Raw genomic sequence first — 8,249 nt, forward strand, 5'->3', positions numbered from 1 at the left:
CTAAGAACAAAGATGGACTAGTAATTTCCTTTCAAATACTATTCAAGAGACACATGCTGGAAAGCATCAGTTGTTGTTCAGTCGCTAAGTCGTGTCCAACTCTCTGTGACCCCATGAACTGCAGCACACCAGCCTTCCCTGTCCTTCACTATCTCCCAGAGTTTGCTCAAATTCATGTCCATTGAGTGGATGATGCCATCCAACCATCTTATTCTCTGTTACCCCGCCTTCTCCTCCTGCCCTCAATTTTTCTCAACATCAGGGTCTTTTCCAATGAATCAGCTCTTGCATTGGGTGGACAAAGTATTAGAGATTCAGCTTCAGCATCAGTCCTTCCAATGAATATTCAGAGTTGATTTCCTTTAGAAGTGCTATAACCTGAACTTGAGTCCTAGTGACCCTATGCACCTAGTAGTCTCTTCAAATGAGGGAGAAGAGGGTCAGACTTCAGAAATCACCTGCTCCTGAGCAAAGGATCAAATTCATGAGGAAAAAGCAAAACTGTCATTGAATAGACTGTGAATGCATAGGTTTTGTGAGGAAAGTGAGTGCAAGGTTTCACCAGGCACACAGATGATGGAAAATCAAGGAATGAATTGAGTGTCTTCCATCTGTTGCAGGCCAGCTGATTCTCCAGGTCCCTCACTCTATCTTTGAAGAAGATGGAGTGATTCTGAGATGCTGGGGAAGAGAGGGAGGGGAACTGAATGAAATGTTTTTCTACAAGGATGGGAAAAAACTTGCTGCTTTTACAAGGAATCAAGCTTTTTAGGGTACCAAAACCAGCCTCCAGAAACAGTGGCTTATATATTACTAATTTCTGGAGAATGTTATGTATCTCTATGGGAAAGGATTTCAAACCTTGTAAAGACAAAAGGTCAAGGTAATGATTACACTCCAAGTATAGCAGTGAAAGTGAAAGGCATTCAGTTGTGTCTGACTCTGTACGACTCCAGGGACGACAGCCTGCCAGTCTCCTTTGTCCATGGAATTTTGCAGGTTAAAATGTTGGAGTGGGTAGTCGTTCCCTTCTCCAGGGGATCTTCCCAAACCAGGGATGGAACCCAGGTCTGCTGCACTGCAGGTAGATTCTTTACCATCTGAGCCACCAGGGAAACCCAAAGGATCAAAGTTCAAGGTCATGACCATACTCCAGGTATAGCAGGGTTGGGTGCAAACAAGGCTGGTCAAGGAGAATGGAAGGAGAGGGTGTGTTTATCAAACTTTGCTAGAAAGCCAGAGGCAGAAGCTATGATAATTCAGTTGTGTCAGGGAGATGGGTGGTGATGTTATTGACCTGATTCTGTGAGATCTATTCGATAGTGCTGAGGACACAGATGGGTCTCTCCAGGCGTTCTGACCCTTGCTGCCTTGAGATCTTGTTCTCTTTAGAACTGTTTCCAACTCCTGTGCTGATAGCCAACACCCTCTGGCCCACCAACAGGAGTCCAGTAACCCTGATCTGAGACTCTGCTCTTTTCAGAGTCAGATGCCCAACTTCAATTTCATCTCTTCAGAGAAGTCTAGGACCTGGTGTCAGGCTGGAGCAGCTCCCCCAAAGCTCCAGATTGCTGCCAGGTGAAGAGAAGACTCAGGGTCTTCCTGGTACGAGGCACAGACAGTGGCTTCCTGTGTCTGAAAACAGAGTCAGAGACCCCAGATTCACATGTGGAGTGAGTTCTGGTGAAAAGGGAGGTTGGGTCTGGAAAAGAGAGGTAGAGCAGGGCACTGTTCAGACCTTAGTTCCTCCTTTTCCCTGAGGTAGGAACGGGGGTCTGTGGTGGAGAGATACTGATGCTACCCTGTGCTCCTCTCATTTGTGATACTGTTTTAGGACTAAAACGGTTTTCAAGAGACTTCAAGAACCCCAGAACCTTGGCAGATACACCACATTCCTCTTGTAACATAGTCAGATATATACTGTGTGTGTGCTCAGTCATTTAGCTGTGTCCGAGTCTTTGCGGCCCTATGGACTGTAGCCCTCTAGACTCCTCTGTTCACAGCATTCTCCAGGCAAGAATACTGGAGTGGGTTGCCATTTCCTCCTCCCGGGCAGATATATACAAGGTGCCTATAATTACGCTTTAGAGGCTGTAAGAGGAGCTGACAGCCAGAGAATAGCTTAGCAGCAAATCCAACACAATAGGATTTGAAAGAGCATAGAGACTCATTTTATTGGGGCAATTAGAGAAGACAGTACTGAAGCAGGGGTCTTGAAGTAGATCTGAAAGGATGGGAGAAAAGCAATTTATCATTTTGTGTGATGTCACTTTAAAGGAAGGCTAATATTTTCTACTTCCTTCCTAGTTCTCAACACAAGACTTCTACCCAGGGTCACCAAACACAAACCCAAGGACTTTTCCCTGGAACTGCCCACTCTGGCCCCCTAGGGGAATCAGACTCCTGAAGTGAGCACCTTATGAGGTGAGAAACCTCATGTGACTGAAGGCTGGGAAGTGAAGAACTTGCCTCCCGCAGACATATACTCAGAACTGACAATCACCATCCTCAACTGTGTCTGCAAGTATCTCTGTTTTCGGATCTTGCTCAAAAATTGCCAGTTCTATCTGCTGTCATGTTTAGGGTGATACCAACCACTTCAGCCTTGATGTTCCCCAGAGTCAAGTCATATCTTCTGTCTCCTGTTTGCACAGGGATCCTGTGTCTTCTGTCTCCATGGAAACTCTGCCCCAGAAGGCAGGTGACTGAAGGGAAGACACTGGTCCTTGTCTGCTCCGTGTCTGAAGGCACAGGGGAAACCACCTTTTCCTGGCACAGGGGGGACATGAAGGAGAGTTTGGGGATGAAAACGTGGCATTTCCAGGGAGCAGAGCTGGAAATACTGGTTATCACCGGGTTGTGGGGGATGCAGATAGGCTGGAGGATACTACTCTACAGCTGACGACAGTTATGGCCTCATCCAGACTGAGGCAGGAAATATCCCTGTGAAAGGTGAGATCCCACAGTTCAGAGGTTTTCACATAAGGCTCAGGTATCCTATAGGACTGTGAGAACACTTTAAGGTAGTTATAGCGACCAGAGCTATGAAGAGCTAAATCTTTTCTGACAAAAACAGATCTTCCAAAATAAATAGCTGCCTTAGGGGAGCTACAAATCTGGTAGAAAAAGAAGATGGTAAGGTGGAAGAGATAGTAAGGTGAAAGAACACTGCTGCAGTCAGCAAGCCAGAGAAAGGCTTCCTAGAATTCATTCTCATAGCTCTAGGGTAAATGCCTCTACACCTGTGCTGTTCAATACAGGGGCTGCTTGTCATATACGGCTATTTACATTTAAATTGTTATTAGTTGCTCAGTCGCATCCAATTCTTTGCGACCCCATGAGCTGTAGCCTTCCAGGATCCCCTGTCCATGGGATTCTTTAGGCAAGAATACTGGAATGGGTTGTCATTTCCTCCTCCAGGGAATCTTCCTGACCCACAGATTGAACCCAGGTCTCCTGCGTTGCAGGCAGATTCTTCACTGTCTGAGCCACCAGGGAAGCCCCACATTTAAATTAATTAAAATAAATTCTTTTATTCACACTAGTCACATTTCAAGTTCACAACAGCCATATGTAGGTAGTCTGCTGGGCAGCACAGATGTCGAGCATTTCCACCATCTCAGGAAGTTCTGTTGGACAGCCCAGCTCTAAGGATTAAATCTGGGATGTGGGGACAGAGGCAGGGGTAGGTGGTGAGATGTCAGGCAGAAGAGACACCCTCTGACAGCCCATTTACCCCTTCAGGTCCAATGTCTTGCCCTGTTCTCGCCCTCAGAGCTCCAGGGACCCAGGCGGTGTCGGGGGAGGGGATGTGGCGGCGCTTCACTCTGAGACCCCGAGAGGCTCTCCCCCAATCCCACATCAGTTCTATCATGAGATGTCGCCCTGGGCAGCAGCTCAGGCCCCTTTGGAGGAGGCGTGTCCTTCAACTTCTCTGACCACAGAACATTCTGGAAACTGTTATTTGAGACTGACAATGGCCTGCGGGCCCAGTGGAGTGAGGCACCACTATTAAATGTCATTTGTGGGTTACTTGAGCCGGGGCTATGGGATTCCCTTCTGGAGGAAAGACTGCAAGCGTGCCAGTCAATGTGTGCTAAGTCTTCAGTTGTGTCCGACTCTTTGAGACCCCATGGACTATGACCCATCAGGCTCCTCAGCCCATGGGATTCTCCAGGCAAGAATACTGGAGTGGGTTGCCACTTCCTTCTCCAGAGGATCTTCCTGACTCAGGGATTGCACTCGCGTCTCTTACATCTCTTGCACTGGCATTGGCAGACAGGTTTTTTACCACCGAAGGGCATTTGGTTAAGATCTGGATTCCGTGGAAAGTAGCACTGACATATATACGCTATCTTGTACAAAACACATAGCTAGTGAAAAGTCGCTATGTGATGCAGGAAGCGCAGCCTGGTGGTCTGTGATGATGTAGACGGCTGGAATGGCGGGAGGGGAGGGAGCCAGGCTCAAGAGGGAGGGGATATATGTATAATTATGACTGATTCATGTTGTGCGGCAGAAACCAACACCACGTTGTTAAGCAATTTTCCTCCATTAAAAAATAAATTAAAAAAAAAAAAAAAGAAGAAGATTAGGGTTCCTTGGGGATTCCCTAGTGCCCCAGGCCTGTGTTTTCACTGCCGTGGCCCACTTTCAATCCCTATTTGGAGAACTGAGATTCCACAGGCCACATGGGACAGCCGAAAAAGAAAAAAAAAAAATGTTTGAAATTCCTCAGTGACTTGTACGGGAAGCAGAGACCAGAGACTGTGAGTTAACAGCCAGCCTCACACTAACCTGAGAGGCGTGGACTACACTCCAGGTCATTGGAGGAATAATTGAACATCCACTCCACCACGTCTAGCTAAGGCAAAACCCACTGAGGCCTCTGCCCCATCCCCACCTCACTCCCCTCCCCCAGAGTATCCGTAGGATTCCAGTCTGAGTCCTGGCCTCTATCCTCAGGGTTTGGAGAGACAAGGGCCACCTTCTGGCCGCAGTGATGGAGGTGGGGGTTGGGGGGAATCTCTGCTTGGTTTACTGGCAACTGCTGCTCTGTTTTTTTTTTACCTAAGTTTCCAGAGGAAGTCAGGTTTGTAACATCTGCCTTTATTCTTTATTGCTCTCTCAGAAATGCTGCTTTGGTGGAGTAGATGGCACACAGGTGGCCTGGAAGCTGCCACCCAATGGGTGAGACTGTCAGTTAAAGCAAGTCAGCCCTACAAGGAAGTATTGATTGCACATTTACATTTGTTTCTTCAATAGAACTCTGACAAAATAACTCTCAGTGAGAAGCAATTTCCATGAAGATGCATAAACAGGGGAAACACAACAGGGAGCTAGATTTTAAAAGAAATAACCTGAGTATTTTAAGTACTATAGACTATAATGGGCTTCCCAGGTGGCACAGTTGGTAAAGAATCTGCTTGCCAATGCAGGAGACACAAGAGACATGGGTTTGATTCCTGGAGTAGGAAATGGCAACACATTCTGGTATTCTTGCTTTGAAAATTCGTGGACAGAGGAACCTGTTAGGCTACAGTTCGTGGGGCAGGAGAAGAGGTCAGCAGAGGATGAGATGGTTGGATAGCATCACTGACTCAATGGACATGAGTTTGAGCAAAGTCCGGGATATAGTGAAAGATGGGGAAGCCTGATGCAGCGCAGTCCATGGGGTCCCAAAGAGTTGGACATGACCTAGCAACTGAATAGCAGCAATAGACTATAATACAATGGATATACTCCAGTTCAGTTCAGTTGCTCAGTCATGTCCGACTCTTTGCGACCCCATGAATCGCAGCATGCCAGGCCTCCCTGTCCATCACAAACTCCCGGAGTTTACTCAAACTCATGCCCATGGAGTCGGTGATGCCATCCAACCATCTCATCCTCTGTCGTCCCCTTCTCCTCCTGCCCCCAATCCCTCCCAGCATCAGGGTCTTTTCCAATGAGTGAACTCTTCGCATGAGGTGGCCAAAGTATTGGAGTTTCAGCTTCAGCATCAGTCCTTCCAATGAACATCCAGGACTTATCTCCTTCAGGATGAACTGGTTGGATCTCCTTGCAGTCCAAGGGACTCTCAAGAGTCTTCTCCAACACCATAGTTGAAAAGAATCAATTTTTTGGCGTTCAGCTTTCTTCACAGTCCAACTCTCACATCCATACATGACCACTGGAAAAACCATAGCCTTGACCAGCCGGACCTTTGTTGGCAAAGTAATGTCTCTGTTTTTTAATATGCTACATTACACATCATATATAATTATGCATAGTATAGCATGTTATATTTTAATTAAATACATTGGTATTTAAAGAGCTTTGGGCTGGAAGTAAAGAGATGAGTTCTAGCCACAGTTCTGCCATTTGCTGAGTGGGATATATCAAAAACCTACCAAGACAATGATTTGATCTGAGTTTCATTTTCTTTCTCTGAAAATGGAGATATTCATGCATTTATATTTTATATAAAATGTCTCACTCCATTTTTTTCATTTAGTTATATTCCTAATTCACTTCATGAGAAAGCTTGTGACAAAAAACTATCAACAGAGGAGAATGAAGTGCAAATAGAGAATCAAGCCCACGGGAAACATAAATAGATGGAAGTTAGCTACAGCTTGCTTGCCTCAGTTTGTAATCACACAGAGTCCAGTCCTAGACTGCTCTCTTGGTAGCAGGAGCATTCTGGCTGCTCCAAGTCTGCTGCTGCTTGTTTAATGCTCAGGCTCCAGATTGCTCCTGCAGAAGTCTTAAGAACTTGGGCTGAGCTGGCCTAGGGCATGAATGGCACACAGCCCTCCCTTCACCAGAGTGAGGAAGGAGGAGTCAGCTTCACCAAAACCTCATGAACCAAGCACAATTGTCATATAGTGGGTGAGGGGTGCCTCTCCTGTGGACTTCCCAGGTGGCGCTAGTGGTAAAGAACCCATCTGCAATGCAGGAGGCTTGAGTTGGACCCCTGGGTCGGGAAGATCCCCGAGAGGAGGGCATGGCAACCCACTCCAGTACTCTTGCCTGGAGAATTCCATGGACAGGGGAGGCTGGCGGAACCCTACAGCCCACAGCGATATAAAGAGTCAGGCATGACTGAGCAACTTGGCATGCATGCATGCCTCCCATCAAAAGAAGGTTTCATTGGGCACACAAAGATAGCTAAGAACTTGACAATAGGCAATCAGGCATTACTACCTTGACTCCAAGAAGTCACTTTTCCAAAATTACTGTAGGCTAGGTCCTTTACCCACCATAAAATAATCACATTTCTTTTCCAATTCACCTCCCTCCCATTACCTTTTTCAATTCTTAGGGCAAAAGAAGAGTTGTTCATCCCAAGAGAGGCTTTTGATGTTTCTCTTTGAGAAGTCTTTCCAGTTCTTTTACCTTTTTAAAAAAAAGCTCTTGTAATATTATGACAAAATGCACTCACTAGATGCATTAGGGACGCCCAGCATATTGGTGCCATGGAGGCACTTCCATCCTGAAGAGCCCTCCAGACACCCAGTAAGCTCACATAAAGACAAAGAATAAACTTAGGGAAAATCCTAACTGACACCGGGAGGGTAAAGGATCCCAGCCCTCACTAAGTGTCCCCCAGTCATGAAAGGAGCCGGTTAAAATGCCCTGTGCCAAGAGACTGCAGAAGACCTCCAGGGTGAAACGTCCCCACGAAGATATTAACCAGAAGGACAAGGAGAGCCTGGTGTACATCAAACAAGTAGCTGAAGATCTCATGTCCCTAAAAGATCTCTAGAAAATTTCAAGGTGCCTTACCTGCAGGACAAAGGAAGGGAGAACATAGACTCCAGCAGGGTGAAGACTACTGTGCCTGCTGAGGGTACCTATTAAAGTTCATATGGATTTAATTCAGGTATTCACTTTTTAAACCTTCCAGGCAAGATTGTATAAGTGAATCAGTGATGGCCAAATGATTAAAAATCCTCAAGGATTCAAAACTGTGGCTGCTTTAATTTCAAAATCAAATATGTCCTGAATTTACATCATAGGGTTACTCTGAACTGTGCATATTTGGGATACAGAACAGAACCACAACCTAAGATTGGAAGAAACCAGGTCAGAGTCACCACATGGTATTCTCACGGGGATGTCATTCACTCTGCCGTCTATAGAGACAGCATCCCATAGCACTGAGCATGGCTCTGGAGCCAATAAATCTGACTGCACAACAGAATCAGTCATAAGATAAACAAATATCCCATCCCAACCCAGACTTACTGATTCTAATTTCTGGA

At 46.2% G+C, this 8,249-nt stretch overlaps 1 pseudogene; it reads left to right on the forward strand.

Moving 5' to 3' along the window:
• The first annotated feature begins 522 nt into the window (after positions 1-522).
• Positions 523-5,003, forward strand: LOC133074476 (Fc receptor-like protein 2; annotated as a pseudogene).
• The last annotated feature ends 3,246 nt before the right edge of the window (positions 5,004-8,249 follow it).

This window comes from Dama dama, chromosome 20 (genome assembly GCF_033118175.1).
Source record: "Dama dama isolate Ldn47 chromosome 20, ASM3311817v1, whole genome shotgun sequence".
NCBI classification, from domain to species: Eukaryota; Metazoa; Chordata; class Mammalia; order Artiodactyla; family Cervidae; genus Dama; species Dama dama.